Below are 16,956 nucleotides of genomic sequence, written 5' to 3'. Positions count from 1 at the left end.
CGTGTTTCTGTAGTGCAAATGTAGCACAGCACGGGCTGCATGTGGTTCCGAAGGGGAGTACTTCCCACTGGTAGATGGATGGGTTCTCATCTCCGATCTTCTCTCTCCATAGGAACCGTAGCAGAGGCTTGTCCTCCTCTACTAGTCTCACCTGCAAGAACATCCCTTTGATATCCCCGCTGATAGCCACCTTGTCCTGGCGGAAGCGCAGTAACACGCCTAGTAGGGAGGGGCCGAGTGTGGGGCCGGGCAAGAGCTCTTTATTCAGATTTTGGGATCCGATCTGGTAGCTGCAGTTAAACACAATGCGATCCTTGCCGTTGTGATGGACCTTGTGATACGGCACGTACCATGATTCGGTCGTCTGATCGGCCTCTTTAATGTCAATCTTTGTTACGTGTCCCGCTGTGATTAGCTTCTCAATCTCAGCTCGGTACACACTCTCTTGAGCGGGGTCTTTGGCTAGGCGCCGCTCTGTGTTCAGTAGATAGCGCTCCGTGGCGTCTTTCTTTGCGTGAAAGGTGGGCATTCCCTCTCGCCTCAGGAGTGGAGTTGCGTATCTCATCACTCCGCCGACTGTGACTCTCTTTGTCCCCTGCTCGAGTAGGTTGATGGCGTAAATGTCTTCTTTAGAGCGAATATCTTTCTTTTCGTTCTTAAAGGGCATTGTCTCTAGGGTCCATAGCCTCTCGACATGCTGCAGGAGAGTGGTGTCTTCTTCTGTCGTTCTGGAGTGGAAGCAGCTAGTGGCTGCTGTTCGGTTGAGAGATTTAGCGAGGGGGCCTTGTAGGGTCCACCCTAGGCGGGTCTCGACTGCTGCAGGACAGCCTCGGGGGCCTGTATGGACCCGGTCAATCGGGACTATGAGTTCTGCATGGTCGGAGCCTATCAGCAGGGTCGGGGTAGCGCCGTCTATGAGCGGGATAGGTAATTGGCGCAGGTGCACATATTTATCCATCAACTTGGTGACAGGGTAGGTGTACTGCGATAGTCCTATTTCTTGGCTGGTGAAAGCATTTGTGATCTTGTACCGTCGCTCTGGCTGCCCGTTGGCTGCGATGGTGAAGGAGACATTCTCGCCCTTTATCGTCTTTAAATCTCTTCTTATTGTCCGAATCGTCATTTCGTTCTTGCTCCCCCGCAGTCCCAGCTGGGTCGCAGCGGAGGCGAGCAGAAGGGTCTTCTCTGACCCGTCATCAAGGACGGCGTAAGTGTCCATGACTTTATCTTGGTAGCTCAATGTCACACGGACTACCTTTAAGAGCACTTGGGCCCCGCTGCTGCTGGCGGGGTCAATGTACATGACACTTGCCTTGGTGCCGCTCCGTGGTGCAGGTGTAGGCCGTCTTCCGTTACTATCGTGTAGTATATCTAGATGGGCTCCATCGCACCGGCTGCACCTTTTCTTTAGGCGGCATTCGGCTGCCATGTGGGGCCGCGCACATCGATAACAGCGCCGGTTGGACTTTATCCATTGACTCACTTCTTCTGCATTCATCTTTGTGAATAGGTCACATTGTGACAGCCAGTGTTCTTTCTCACAGTAGGGACACGCTATCTTCCACTTCTCTTTTCTCGAGGGGGTGCTGTGACTCTTACTGCTCGGTACTGACTCTGATTGGTGCATGACAGTCACCGATCTTCTTCCATCATTTATTCTCCTGGGTCCCTCTCTGGAGCTTGGCGTGCTCCGCCCGAAGGTATCCAGTCGTAAGCTGCTGACTTCTCTCGCCAGGAAGTCGGCTAGATCAAGGAGGGATGGCTCGGGGCCGTTGGGATCCCGGTAATCCCTCTGCCGCCTAAAGCGCTCCTGTCTTGCGGGTGGCAGCTTCTCCAAAATCCTCTCGACGTTAGAGTTGGCGTATAGCTCATGCATGCCCTTCTCCCGTTGCGCTCCCAGCATCCCTACCAGGGACTGCACTTTGATTGACAGGTCGTCTAGTGAGCGATTGTCTGTGGCTGGGGGTAGGCGATCAATATGCCTTATCTCTTGGATTACGTAATCCCATATACGTCCATATCTCTGATCCAGCGCTGCAAGGGCCGCTGTGTATGGGGTCGAAGAGGTAGCATAGGCTAGCGCTATATTGTGCGCTCGCGGTACTTTCAGGTGCTTCAGTAATATTGCATACTTGTGGCGTTCATCAGCGACATCCACCATCATTGTTTCTAAGCACATCCGGAGCTCCGTGTACTGTGCTCGACTCTCATAGACGAAGTCTGGGAATGACGGCGTGGCATTGTATGACGCCGTGGATGGCTGATACATCGGCGAGCGTTGGGGGAGAGACCTCCTGGGCGAGTCCCCTCTTGCGCCTCGCTGTGGGCTGGTACTGACAGGATACCAAGGCCCGCTGGTCCAGGTGCTGTTCCTCGGGGCTGGTCGTGCGTCGTGCTCACCCGTGAATAGAGTCGGGGGTCTGTAGCGCAGCGCCGCGGGGGTATAGCCTGGACTGTATGGGACCTCCTGGTCTGGTGGAGTACTGTGCTGTCGTCGGGCTTGGTTCTCCTCCTCTCCCTCTTCTTCCTCTATCAGATCCTCCAGATCCTGTAATCGTTTATTTAGCTTCTCCGCAGTGTATGCCGCTCCTTCCTTGTAGCTGGGTCTCGCTTGGACCGGTCTGTGAAGGGGGTCTGCGGGGGGTATAGGCTCGGTCTGTTGGTCAAGTTCAGGGTCGCTTGCTCGTTGAGGAGACGCTGCTCTTGACTGTTGTCTCGACGAGTTCCTTGAACCCCTGGCGGAGGGAGAGGGTGTTGTCCCTTTGATCAGCTGCTCCATTAGCTGCGCTTGTAGCTTGTCGCGCTCGGCTTGTATTCTGTCGCGCTCGGCTTCGCGCTGGATGAGAGCGAGTTCGCGCTCTGCGTCTCTTTGGGCACCGGCAGCGGCACGCTGGGTGTCTGCTCGGTCTCTTGCCATATTCTCTTCCATCTGAAGGCGTCTCATCTCCAGGCGTATGCGCTCTTCTTCGCTCCGTTGTTGCGCTTGGAGTTGTTCGCGCTCGCTAAGCGTCTGTGCTTGGAGACGATCGCGTTCGGTAGAGGCTGTCAGGCTGACGAGGAATGCCTGTTGTAGTATCCTCTCCGCTTCGCTGGGGGAAGGCGGTTGTGGAGGTGAGCCGCTCCTGCGTGAGCCGCTCCTGGGGGTACTCGTTGGGGAGTCCTGGAGCTCTATTTCCTCTGCGCTCTCCTCCTCTTCTTCCGTGCAGAGTTCTCTCTCTGTAGGGTTGTCTTCCTCCCGGGGCTGGTCGGGGACTACTTCTTGAGTAGTGGCGGGGGGTAAAGGCATGTCAGTTCCCTCCTGGTCCCCACCGTGAGCTTGGTCAGTTACATTAGGACCTACTAGGGCCTCTGTGGTCGGGGAAACCTGGTCGTTAAGGTCTGACATAATTTTACTTTCTACTTCTACCGCGTTTACCGTTTGTCGAAGGCTAGGTAGTTGACTGACAGTGTAAGCCTCTAAGTACTGAGGTGTCTGTCGTCTGCGCCGCGGGCGTCCTAGGTTAGGAGGATCGTTTCGTGGAGTGTTCATCATAGGCCATTTCGATATTAATAACACTATATTAATATTACACTAGTTACCATCCGGCTCGAAGGACCAATTGTAACTGAGGGGTACAATTCCCTGACTGTATTGTTAGATATGATATTTAATACCACTACCTCATGTACTTTAACTTCTGGCCATCCAGTACAAGATATAAGTATGATGAACACTTTCCCACCTGATGAAACGAATCCACACAAATGTACCAAATCGAAGGTTTAATACAGCAAAGGGTGTATACAACGATCACTTAATTACATTTATGATTTGAAATATGAAATATGCACTTTTATGGCAAATGAGTATTCGTAGGTAAATCAACATTGAATGTCCAATCTCTGGTTACGCAGGGAGTAAGTATACAACCTGGAATATTTAGGAAACGATAGCGATGGTACTTAAATGATTATAGCTGGATACACTAAGGGGGGGGGGGTCCCGCTGGTTGTAAGACAGTAGGAGGGGGGGGTTAGAGAAGCCGCTGGCGGTATCCCATCTGGCCGACGGTGTCTTGGGAGAATCCAAAGTCTTGGACACGGTGCCCACAGAACCTCGGACCGCAGACGAATACAGCTGGACCCTCTGTGGACGGTAGCTGCCGGTCCACAACGGAGAGACGTGAGGCGACCTCACTGGTGTAGAGCGCCGTCTCACCTGGAGTCCTCTCCGGGGGGTAGTTCCAACACTCTGCAGTGTTGGCCTTTATCCATGGAATAATCAAAGCACACAAAGCATAATCCAAGCCGTGGAAGGCTCGCCGTCGTCCGGGTAGAGTAATCCAATATACAGGTCCAGTCGCTCTTGGCCCGGAGCTCCTCGGATGCAAGCACCACTAGGGGTCTGCTCAGCCTGGTTAAGCGTCCAGATAACGTCAGGAACGATGGGGGTACTGATAACTTTAGAACTCTAACCGAACGATGCACCATACATAAATAGACTATTATTAGCTTAATAGAATACGTCCAACTCGACGGTATAGTGCCAAACTATGACTATTCAACTATTAATCTACACGATATCTCAATGCCTATTCTGGGCCAAGTAGGCCTTACTACACCGCACGTGCGTCGTGGGGAGGCTTTGCGTCTGTCACTCTGTTGGAGGGTAAAGAACTGGACTAAAGGAAAGTTCTACTTTACTTGCGCCATATATATATGCGCTATGAACAAATAGTACCATTCGTATTTCGCCCAACATATTCCTGCGCGGAACCGGGGCTTGCCACGACATGTTAGGCGGCACGATTGAACTTGGACCTAGGGGTATGGCAACCTGGCGCCAGGTTCTCGTCCAATGGTAGAATGAAACTATTATGGGCTGTTTAGTAGACTAAAGGGATATTCAGTGCATATTGTACAAGGAATATACAGGGGATATCAAACGATATACAAATACAATTAAATATATATATATAAATAAATATACATATTCGGTTTAATCTGATCCTTCACAACAGCAGCCATTTACCATTTACCATTTATGGGTACGCCCATTGTCCAGGGCTGATGTGCAAGGCATTCTGGGTAGCATAGTAACTGTTACAAAGGATCAGATTAAACCGAATATATATATTTATTGATTGATATATATTGCATAATATTTGTATATCGTTTGATATCCCTTGTATATTCCTTGTACATATACACGGAATATCCCTTTAGCCTAGTACAGACCATAATATTTCATTCTCCTATTGGACAGCGGTCCACAGGCGCCATGGCCATACCTTCAATGTCGGGTTCAAAGTCACCGCCGGGGACATGCCTGGACATGAACGGTATTGCGCAAGGATATGAGACAGGAATAAAGCTGGTACTAGTTTATTCATCTAAGCGTATAAATACGGCGCAGGTGAATACAGAAGCACTTAGTCAGAAGTCTTAGTAACTAAAGTTGAAGCCTTACCCACGATACGACGTGCGGTGAAGTATGGCCTGTTTGGCCCCAAATAGAGCATTGAGACCGCGTGCGAATTAATAACTGAAGTGTCAGAGTTTAACGCTGTACCGTCGAGTTCGACCTATTCTATTAAGTCAGTAATAGTCTATTTGTGTATAGTGTATCGTGCGGCTAAAGTTCTACAGTGACCAGCATCACCAACGTTTCCTCGTATCAGCTAGAGTGCTTATCCAGGCTGGGCTGCTTATCATGGCGCTTTCACCCGAGGGGCCCTAGACGAGGACCGTGTGGATTATGTACACTGGATAACCTACCGACGACTGCATAGCCCTTTTCGGCTGGATTATATTTGCTTTTGGTCCTGTAATTAATGGAGCGGAGAATCGCCGACACCCACAAGTGTGTGGGATTTAACCTGTGAGGAGCCACGTCGAGTCTGCCTCTCAGAAGTCTGAGGCCGGCTAGCTTTCTTCCATGTGGAGCTACATGCTACGGAGAACAGCTGTATTCGTCTGTGGATCAAGATCTTATTGCACCGTCTCCTGTACTCGGAGTCTCCTTATCATCGTTGACCCAGACTCTACTACCGACAGATCCTCTACCCTTGCTGGCTTACAACCGGGGGGACCCTACCAGTATCTCCCGCTATATTACTAGTGTACCATAGATATAATTCCCTAAGATTCAGGTTGTATGATTATCTCCTGCGTAATATGAGAATGGACATTCGTTATTGATTTGCCTACGCACATTCCTTTGCCTTATAAGCGCATCCAAAGTGAAGTAAAGTAAAGTATATTATGTACCTTTTGCTGCTAATAAATACTTAAATACAGCTTTGTGTGGAACCGAGTCATTGTGGGGAAGTGTTCATCATTAGATACCTGTGTACTGTATGGCCAGTAGGAATGTACATAAGACGGTAGTGGTTTAATGATACCATACTTATCAATACAGTCAGGGAATTGTACCCCTCAGTTACAATTGGTCCTTCGAGCCGGAGGGTAATTAGCGTAATATTAATATAGTGGTATTAATATTAACATGGCCAATGATGAACACTCCACAAAACGGTTCTCCTAAAATAGATCGCCCGCAGCGTAGACGGCAGACACCTCAGTACTTAGAGGATTACGTTGCCAGTATACTACCTAGCTTTCTACAGACGGTAAACGCGGAAAAAGTAGATCGTAAAATTATGTCCGACCCTATCGACCAGGCTACCCCGCCAATAGAGGCCCTAGTGGGTTCTAACGTAACTGACCAAGCTCACGGTGGGGACCAGGAGGGACCTGACATGACTTTACCCCCCGCCAAGACCGAAGAAGTAGTCCCCGGAGAGCTCCAGGATAAAGAAAGCCCTCCAGGGATGGAACTCGACCCACTACAAGAAGGGACGAGCACCCCAGAGATGGATCTCCTTGACTCGCCACAGGAGAACGGATTTCCAACGAGTACTACCAGGAGCGGATCACCTCAACCAGCGTCTTCCCCCAGCGAGGCAGACAAGATGCTGGCACAGGCCTTCCTCGCCAGCCTGGCAGCCTCAACCGAGCACGATCGACTCCAAGCACAGACGCTTAGTGAGCGCGAACATTCTTCCATGGAAAGAGAACGCCTTCAAGCGCAGCAACGGAGTGACGAAGACCGTATACGTCTAGAGATTAGACGCCTCCAGACGGAAGAGAATATGGGAAGAGACCGGGCCGAAGCCCAGCGCGCCGCCGCTGAAGCCCAGCGCGCCGCTGCCGGTGCCCAAAGAGAAGCAGAGCGCGACCTCGCTCTCACCAAGCGCGAAGCCGAGCGCGACCGATTACAAGCGCAGATAATGGAGCAGCTGATTACCAGGGCAACCCCCCCTCCCTCCGCACGGGGCTCCAGGGCCTCGTCAAGACAAGGGTCAAGGGCACCCTCCCCTACCCGATCAAGCGACCCTGAGCCCGACCACCAGAGAGAGCCTATACCCCTCTCCGAACCTCTTCCCCGACCGGTCCAAGCGAGACCCAGCTACAGGGAAGAAACGGTCTATACCGCGGAGAGGCTAAATAGACGACTACAGGATCTAGATGACCTGCCAGAGGAAGAAGAAGAGGGAGAGGAGGAGAGTCAAGCCCAACAGCAGCACAGTACTCCACAGGACCAGGAGGTCCAGTACAGCCCAGGCTTTACCCCCGCGGCTCTGCGCTACAGACCCCCGACTCAATTCACGGGGGAGCTTGACGCACGACCAGCCCCGAGGAACAGCACCTGGGTACGCGGGCCATGGTACCCAGCAGGTACCAGCCCACCAAGACACGTAAGAGGAGACTCGCCTAGGAGGCCTCTCTTCCAACGCTCACCGATGTGCCAGCCATCCATGGCATCGTACATTGGCACACCGACGTTCCCGGACTTCACACACGAGAACAGAGCACAGTACACAGAGCTACGAATGTGCTTAGAGACAATGATGTCCGATGTAGCTGATGAACCGTACAAATATGCTATCCTACTAAAGCACCTCAAGGTGCCCCGAGCGCACAATATAGCGCTGGCATATGCCACCTCTACTACCCCATACACCGCGGCTCTAGCAGCACTCGACCAAAGATATGGACGCATATGGGACTACGTAATACAAGAGATAAGGAATATTGACCGTCTACCCCCAGCCACAGACAATCGCTCACTAGATGACCTGTCTATCAAGGTACAATCCCTGGTAGGGATGCTGGGGGCGCAAAAGGAAAAGGGTATGCACGAACTGTACGCGAACTCTAATGTCGAGAGGATTTTAGAGAAGCTTCCGCCCGCCCGACAAGAGCGCTTCAGGCGGCAAAGAGACCACCGTGATCCTAACGGTCCCGAGCCATCCCTCCTAGACCTAGCCGACTTCCTGGCGAGAGAAGTCAACAGCCTACGGTTGGATACGTTCATGCGGAGCACACCAAGCTCCAGAGAGGGACCTAGGAGAGCAAACGATGGCCGCAGATTGGTGACCGTCATGCACCAATCAGAATCAGTACTGAGTAACAAGAACCACAGTACCCCCTCGATGAAAGAGAAGTGGAAGATGGTGTGCCCGTACTGCGAAAAGGAACACTGGCTGTCACACTGTGACACGTTCAAGAAGATGACCACCGACGAGGTGAGTCAATGGATAAAGTCCAACCGACGCTGTTACCGATGTGCGCGCAGTCACATGGCAGCCGATTGCCGCTTAAAGAAGAGGTGTAGTCGGTGTGACGGAGCCCACTTAGACGTCCTACACGACAGTAACAGAAGAAAGCCTGCACCCTCAAGCAGCACAAAGGCAAGTGTTATGTACATTGACCCCGCCAGCAGCGGGGGCGCTCGGGTGCTCTTAAAGGTGGTCCGCGTAACATTGAGTTACCAAGACAAGGTCATGGACACTTACGCCGTCCTTGACGACGGGTCAGAGAAGACCCTTCTCCTCGCGTCCGCTGCGGCCCAGCTGGGGCTGCGGGGGAGCGAAGACCAGATGACGATTCGGACAATAAGAAGAGATCTAAAGACGATAAAGGGCGAGAATGTCTCCTTCACTATCGCAGCAAGCGGGCAGCCAGAGAGACGGTTTAGGATCACTAACGCTTTCACCAGCCAAGACATAGGCCTGTCGCAGTACACCTACCCCATCGCCAAGCTGATGGATAAATATGTGCACCTGCGTCAACTACCTATACCGCTCATAGACGGTGCCACCCCGACCCTGCTGATAGGCTCCGACCATGCAGACCTCATCGTCCCGATAGACCGGGTCCACACAGGGCCCAGAGGCTGTCCTGCAGCAGTCGAGACCCGCCTAGGATGGACACTACAAGGCCCCCTCGCTAGGTCTCTTAACCGAACAGCAGCCACTAGCTGCCTCCACTCCAGAGTGACAGAAGAAGACACCACCCTCCTACAGCATGTCGAGAGGCTATGGACACTAGAGACAATGCCCTTTAAGAACGAAAAGAAAGACATTCGTTCCAAGGAAGACATTTACGCTATAGCCCTCCTCGAGCGGGGGACAAAGAGAGTCAAAGTCAACGGAGTGATGAGATACGCAACTCCACTCCTGAGGCGAGAGGGTATGCCTACCTTCCACGCCCCAAAAGAAGCGACGGAGCGGTATCTATTGAACACAGAGCGGCGCCTAGCCAGAGACCCCGCTCAAGAGACTGTGTACCGCGCTGAGATTGACAAGCTAATCACAGCGGGACACATAAAGAAAATTGACATTAAAGAGGCCGATCAGACGACCGAATCATGGTACGTGCCGCACCACAAAGTCCACCACAACGGCAAGGATCGTATTGTGTTCAACTGCAGCTACCAGATCGGATCACAAAATCTGAATAAAGAGCTCTTGCCCGGCCCAACACTCGGCCCCTCTCTACTAGGCGTGTTACTACGTTTCCGCCAAGACAAGGTGGCCATCAGCGGCGACATCAAAGGGATGTTCCTGCAGGTGAGACTAGTGGAGGAGGACAAGCCCCTGCTGCGGTTCCTATGGAGAGAGAGGATCGGGGACGAGCAACCAGCCATCTATCAATGGGAAGTCCTCCCTTTCGGAACCACATGCAGCCCATGCTGTGCTACGTTTGCACTGCAAAAACACGTCGCAGAGGACCCAGCAGCTGATGAAGAGGTCCGACAAAGTGTAGGAAATAGTTTCTACGTGGACAACTGTCTGCAAAGCGTCTCGACGCCAGAAGAAGCCGAGGCCCTTCTACTCAAGCTCCGTGCCTCCCTGATCAAAGGCGGCTTTGATCTCAGGCAGTGGGCCAGCAGCGACCCCCAAGTATTGCGCAGCCTCTCCCCCGAGGACAAGGCAGCAAGCAGCGAGACCTGGATGGCGACCATCCCAGGAGAAGCCCAAGAAATGACATTAGGACTAGTCTGGCGCTTCAAAACAGACTCGCTCCATTATAAACACACACCCCTGACCAAGGAGCAGGGAAGGTCGACTGCACTACCGACCACAAGACGGAGTGTATACAGAACACTCGCCAGACAATATGACCCGTTGGGATGTATTCTACCTTACACCACCAGGGCAAAGATGATTGTAAGAGCGTTATGGGACAAGGACCAGGGCTGGGACGACCCCATACCCGAACACCTTGCCTCCACATGGAGAGAGTGGGAGACAGAACTCAGCTCACTCCCAGGTGTCAACATACGCCGCAGCTACTTCCCACCCACAGTGAGGCCGGAGACGTGCCAGATGGACCTGCACGTCTTCAGCGACGCCTCCGAAGTAGCCTACGGTTCGGTGGCCTACTTGCGTGCCCGAGAGGAGGGAGGAGAAATACATACTGCTTTCATCCTGGCTCGCTCAAGAATAGCCCCACGCAAGCAACAATCTATCCCGCGTCTAGAGCTCTGCGCAGCCCTAGCAGGAGCGCAACTCGCCACGTTAATCCAACGTGAACTCACCATCCCGGTGCAAAGAACAATCTTGTGGTCAGACTCCACGACAGTACTCACATGGATCCGGTCTGATTCGTGTAGATACAAGGTCTTCGTGGGAGTCAGAGTCACAGAGATCCAAGATTTAACAGAAGCAGCAAGCTGGAGGTATGTGGACACAAAACACAACCCAGCTGACGTCATCACCCGGGGAATGTCCCTGGATGACCTCACCCGTCACAATCTATACAGTGACGGGCCAGAGTTCCTCAAGCTCCCGGAAGAAGAGTGGCCTACACCCACCCCACGGGAAGCGAGAAAGAGGAGGCAGAGAACAAGAAATCTATGTTCTGTGGATTGACCACACTCGTCTCCACAGACCCCGACATAGACGATTGCCTCACCCTTGAGAGTGCGTAGCTAAAGACATTCCTGTGGCACCACCCAGAGGTTCAGCTCACTACTGACATTACTGCAGCTAACTACGAAGAAGCAGAACTTCTTCTCCTACAGCGAGCCCAGAGAGACTCGTTTCCCGATGAGCTAGACTGTCTACAGGGAGCAAAGCCCGTCCCGTCAGACAGCAGACTGCTCCACCTAGCCCCCGAGAGCGACGCCCATGGTCTCATCAGAGTGGGTGGTCGTCTGCGGAGAGCTCCAGACTTACCGGATGACGTCAAGTACCCGATAGTCTTAAACAGCCGACACAAGGTCACAGAGCTGATCATAAAGAAATACGACGAGGATGTGCATCACGCCGGGGCAGAGAGAGTCTTCGCGGAGATCAGACGTTGTTATTGGATACTGCAAGGGAGAGAAGCAGTACGACGTTTCCAGCGGACTTGTCTAGACTGTCGTAAATGGCGAGCACAGCCCAGTATACCCCGGATGGCTGACCTACCTCCCTGTCGCCTCCGACTCGGCGACAAGCCTTTTCACTCCACCGGTATGGACTGTTTCGGCCCGCTGTATGTAAAGAGAGAAAGAGGGACCGAGAAGCGGTGGGGTATTGTATTCAAATGCATGACCACCCGAGCGATGCACATAGAACTCCTTCCAACCATGAGCACAGACTCATTCCTTATGGCCTTCCGAAGATTCACATCGCGGAAAGGCAAACCGTCTATATTATTGTCTGATCACGGGACAAACTTCAAAGGCGGAGAAAGAGAGCTGAGAGAGAGCTTCCAAGCTATGGGCCCAGAACTTAAGACCCACCTCGCTCCATACCAGATTGACTTCCAGTTTAATCCCCCGAATGCACCTCACTTCGGTGGAACTTGGGAACGAGAAGTACGTTCAATAAAGACAGCCCTGTACGCCGTGCTTGGGGCCCAGACCGTGGCGGAAGAAGTCCTAATGACAGTCCTCACGGAGATCGAGGGAGTATTGAACTCAAAGCCCCTCGGTTACGTCTCAAGTGATGTAGCAGATGTCGACCCAGTCACCCCCAACACTCTCTTGATGGGGCGGCTGGACCCCGCGCTACCACAGACAGTGTACAGGCCTGAAGAAGCGAACGGCCGAAGAATGTGGAGGTACAGTCAAGTATTGGCTGACAAGTTTTGGAACAGCTTCCTACTCCACTATCTACCGTCTCTACAGACCCGCCAGAAATGGGTGAAAGAGAGAGACAGTTTGACAGAAGGAACAGTCGTCATGATTATCGACCAGTCACTACCCCGAGCTGTGTGGCCGGCTGGCCGCGTAAGCAAAGTGATCACCGGTGCCGACGGAAAGGTCAGAGCGGCCGAAGTGCTTGTCCAAGGGCGGATCTACACCCGACCCGTGGCGAGGCTAATAGAGTTGCCAAGGCTCCCCGATACCATTGATGACGACCATGACCCCATGACTTTGTGAACTGCCCTACCCTCACAACAGACATTGAGTAGTGGACAGTGCGGTTAATCTGTATCTGCTTAGCTAATTAGGTGGGACTAATTAGGAGGCGGCTGTTACAAAGGATCAGATTAAACCGAATATATATATTTATTGATTGATATATATTGCATAATATTTGTATATCGTTTGATATCCCTTGTATATTCCTTGTACATATACACGGAATATCCCTTTAGCCTAGTACAGACCATAATATTTCATTCTCCTATTGGACAGCGGTCCACAGGCGCCATGGCCATACCTTCAATGTCGGGTTCAAAGTCACCGCCGGGGACATGCCTGGACATGAACGGTATTGCGCAAGGATATGAGACAGGAATAAAGCTGGTACTAGTTTATTCATCTAAGCGTATAAATACGGCGCAGGTGAATACAGAAGCACTTAGTCAGAAGTCTTAGTAACTAAAGTTGAAGCCTCACCCACGATACGACGTGCGGTGAAGTATGGCCTGTTTGGCCCCAAATAGAGCATTGAGACCGTGTGCGAATTAATAACTGAAGTGTCAGAGTTTAACGCTGTACCGTCGAGTTCGACCTATTCTATTAAGTCAGTAATAGTCTATTTGTGTATAGTGTATCGTGCGGCTAAAGTTCTACAGTGACCAGCATCACCAACGTTTCCTCGTATCAGCTAGAGTGCTTATCCAGGCTGGGCTGCTTATCATGGCGCTTTCACCCGAGGGGCCCTAGACGAGGACCGTGTGGATTATGTACACTGGATAACCTACCGACGACTGCATAGCCCTTTTCGGCTGGATTATATTTGCTTTTGGTCCTGTAATTAATAGGGATGGGAATCGAAAACCGGTTCCCGTTGGGAACCGGTTCCTAATTGGCCGATGCCTGGAACCGTGTGGCTCCTGTGACTTTCGATTCCCTTATCGCTGCCTACAGTTGCGCAATAACGTTACGTTAGCATGTAGCCATGGCAGACTCTATTTGATTCCTTAAGGGCTCGAAATTGCCTGGGTTTTGGTAATATGCTCCCGAAATGCTCCCGCTGTTTGGCTACTTCTATGTGCAGTGAAAACTACTTGAATGCTTTAGAACATAGTCATTGATTTAGTTTAGGGTGAGCTAAAATTAGCCGCGGAGCTATCGCTAGCTAACGTGAGCTAACGCTATTTAATCAAGCTCACAAAGAGAGATAAACAGCTGACAGCGGATAGTACAGGTACAAATACAATAAAACAGCGGGTGGGGACTGTTGTGTAAACCTTGTACTCTTTAGTTCACATATAATAAGAGCCGGATTGTTTGTTTACTAAGTCTCTACTAGTCTACTCTGAGTCCGTCAGACAGGAAGTACCATGGTGCAACATACAAATGTGTCCGTGTAGCAACACAAGCCAATACTTTAAAGGACAGGGGCCCGGGGAGGGAGCTCTCTCTCTCTCTGTGTGTGTGTGTGTGTGTGTGTGTGTGTGTGTGTGTGTGTGTGTGTGTGTGTGTGTGTGTGTGTGTGTGTGTGTGTGTGTGTGTGTGTGTGTGTGTGTGTGTGTGTGTGTGTGTGTGTGTGTGTGTGTGTGTGTGTGTGTGTGTGTGTGTGTGTGTGTGTGTGTGTGTGTGTGTGTGTGTGTGTGTGTGTGTGTGTGTGTGTGTGTGTGTGTGTGTGTGTGTGTGTGTGTGTGTGTGTGTGTGTGTGTGTGTGAGAGAGACAGAAGTCAGAGGAATAACAACCTGTTATTCAATAGATTAAATTCGTTTAAGAATAAAAAAAATAAATACATTTTAAGAGAATCTCAAATACATTATTTTATTTAAGTGTAGGCTATAGTTAATGTTTTATTTTTTACAGTTTTTGTATTTTTCTGACATGGGGGCTCAACAATAAATGACAATCAGAAATGTCAAGTTGCATGTTGTTATTCTAACCAGCTTAGACCCCGACGCTCTGCATCTTCTGGCCGCCTCAGACCTACTCCTATCCGAGCTCCGGGAGGGTCATCAAAGAGAAGTCGCCTATTCTCAGTCCTTGCCCCACAATGGTGGAATGAACTACCCACCCCAGTTAGGACAGCCGAATCACGTCCAATCTTTCGCCGTCGACTAAAGACGCACTTCTTCAACCATTATCTGAATAAAAAAAAATATATCTAACCCTAACTAACCGTACTGTCATGCACTTGTCCTAATAAACTAACCTACACTGTAGCACTCAACACTTTGATGAACATTGTTGCTCAGCTGATAGAGTTGTGCCCTTCCTGATGGCTTGTCGTACAGAACTTGTAAGTCGCTTTGGATAAAAGCGTCAGCTAAATGACTAAATGTAGTTCTGTTGCATTTCCAATTTATTTATTTAAATTATAAATTGATCAGGTATCGATAAGGGAATCGATAAAGAATCGAATCGATAAGCAGAATCGATAATGGAATCGTATCGATAAAATCCTATCAATTCCCATCCCTAGTAATTAATCGCCGACACCCACAAGTGTGTGGGATTTAACCTGTGAGGAGCCACGTCGAGTCTGCCTCTCAGAAGTCTGAGGCCGGCTAGCTTTCTTCCATGTGGAGCTACATGCTACGGAGAACAGCTGTATTCGTCTGTGGATCAAGATCTTATTGCACCGTCTCCTGTACTCGGAGTCTCCTTATCATCGTTGACCCAGACTCTACTACCGACAGATCCTCTACCCTTGCTGGCTTACAACCGGGGGGACCCTACCAGTATCTCCCGCTATATTACTAGTGTACCATAGATATAATTCCCTAAGATTCAGGTTGTATGATTATCTCCTGCGTAATATGAGAATGGACATTCGTTATTGATTTGCCTACGCACATTCCTTTGCCTTATAAGCGCATCCAAAGTGAAGTAAAGTAAAGTATATTATGTACCTTTTGCTGCTAATAAATACTTAAATACAGCTTTGTGTGGAACCGAGTCATTGTGGGGAAGTGTTCATCATTAGATACCTGTGTACTGTATGGCCAGTAGGAATGTACATAAGACGGTAGTGGTTTAATGATACCATACTTATCAATACAGTCAGGGAATTGTACCCCTCAGTTACAGTAACCCAAGAGATTCTGGTGTAGGTTCAGGATATGGTCGCCTGGAAGATCAGGTTGGGGGTCCTAGATGAGTAATAATGACGCACTTCCTTATGTATGTGATTTGAATGTGCATGCGTGCCTGATGGCGATGGCGTCAAAACGTCAGACGTTTATCATGCTGTACCGAAGATCATTGGCTGTACGTGGCTTCACGGAAATAGCGAACTGCATTGTTCATCCATTCAGATAAACTGCCAAACGTAATTTCTGCCACTTTTGCCATATCTCTATCACCTATACATTTATTTAGCTCCTCATCAATCCACAAGTGCACTGACTGTCCTGCTGTAGGGCTGTCAAAAATGCATGAGGAGAGATTGGTGCTAGATTGAGAGGGGTCTGTCTCTCGGAGCGGGAGCAAATTATTAAAAGTTTACAGAACGGCCATTCATACACGGCAACACGCCTCGGAGCAAGGTGTGATAAACATGAAACAATATATTTTCCTTGGCATGAAATGGGAAATAGTAATCAAACCATTGGGGACCTGCATGACGCTTCTGTCTCTATTCATTATTCAATATCTATACATTTTACCCTGAGGGATGATTTACAATAAAGTGTTATTAAAAAAACTTAAAAGTAGGCTACTAACATTCTTGGCGCTAGAACTCCCAAAATAGCGTTAGCATAAAAAAAGAAGGTAGAACAGCTGTAGTTTACATAGCTTGCATACAGCTTTGTCTCAAGGTTCCAGTAGTATTAGTAGAAGTATTTCCATTAGACTGCCCGTAGACTGCTTCATTGGTACACCTTCATTTATAAAGCAATTATTGGTCAACTCCCCTTTTTACCTCGGTTCATACCTCACCATCACATCAAACCCATCTTACAGCCTACAATCACAGGACTATTTATATGCCTCAGAACCTGCACAGAGTTTGGGAAAAGGGCCTCCATGTTCTCAGCTCCCTCTGCCTGGAATGGACTTAAAAAAAACGTTGAAACTGCAGGCCCTCGCTACCATATCTGATTTTAAAGTTCAAATTACAGGCATTTTAAAGATTGAGATGGGAGAATGTCGATGCTTTATTGTATAATGTGGTGTTATATTTTATTAACTTGACCTTCTCTCCCCAGCAACCTCCTGCAAAGCCTCACCTTCCCTCCTCTTTCTACCCTACCTTTTTTACCCTACCCTCCAATCTCCC

General features: G+C 50.1%; 1 protein-coding gene across 1 annotated transcript in view; it reads left to right on the top strand.

Moving 5' to 3' along the window:
* whamm (WASP homolog associated with actin, golgi membranes and microtubules) overlaps positions 1-16,956 on the top strand; it is a 55,320-nt gene that overhangs the window by 18,505 nt on the left and 19,859 nt on the right. The gene's annotated exons all lie outside the window — the stretch shown is intronic.

The sequence above is a fragment of the Notolepis coatsorum genome, assembly GCF_963971535.1.
Source record: "Notolepis coatsorum genome assembly, chromosome: 20".
NCBI lineage: Eukaryota > Metazoa > Chordata > Actinopteri > Aulopiformes > Paralepididae > Notolepis > Notolepis coatsorum.
The sequence above is the reverse complement of the archived record's forward strand: the minus strand, read 5'-3'. Positions and strand labels throughout refer to the sequence as shown.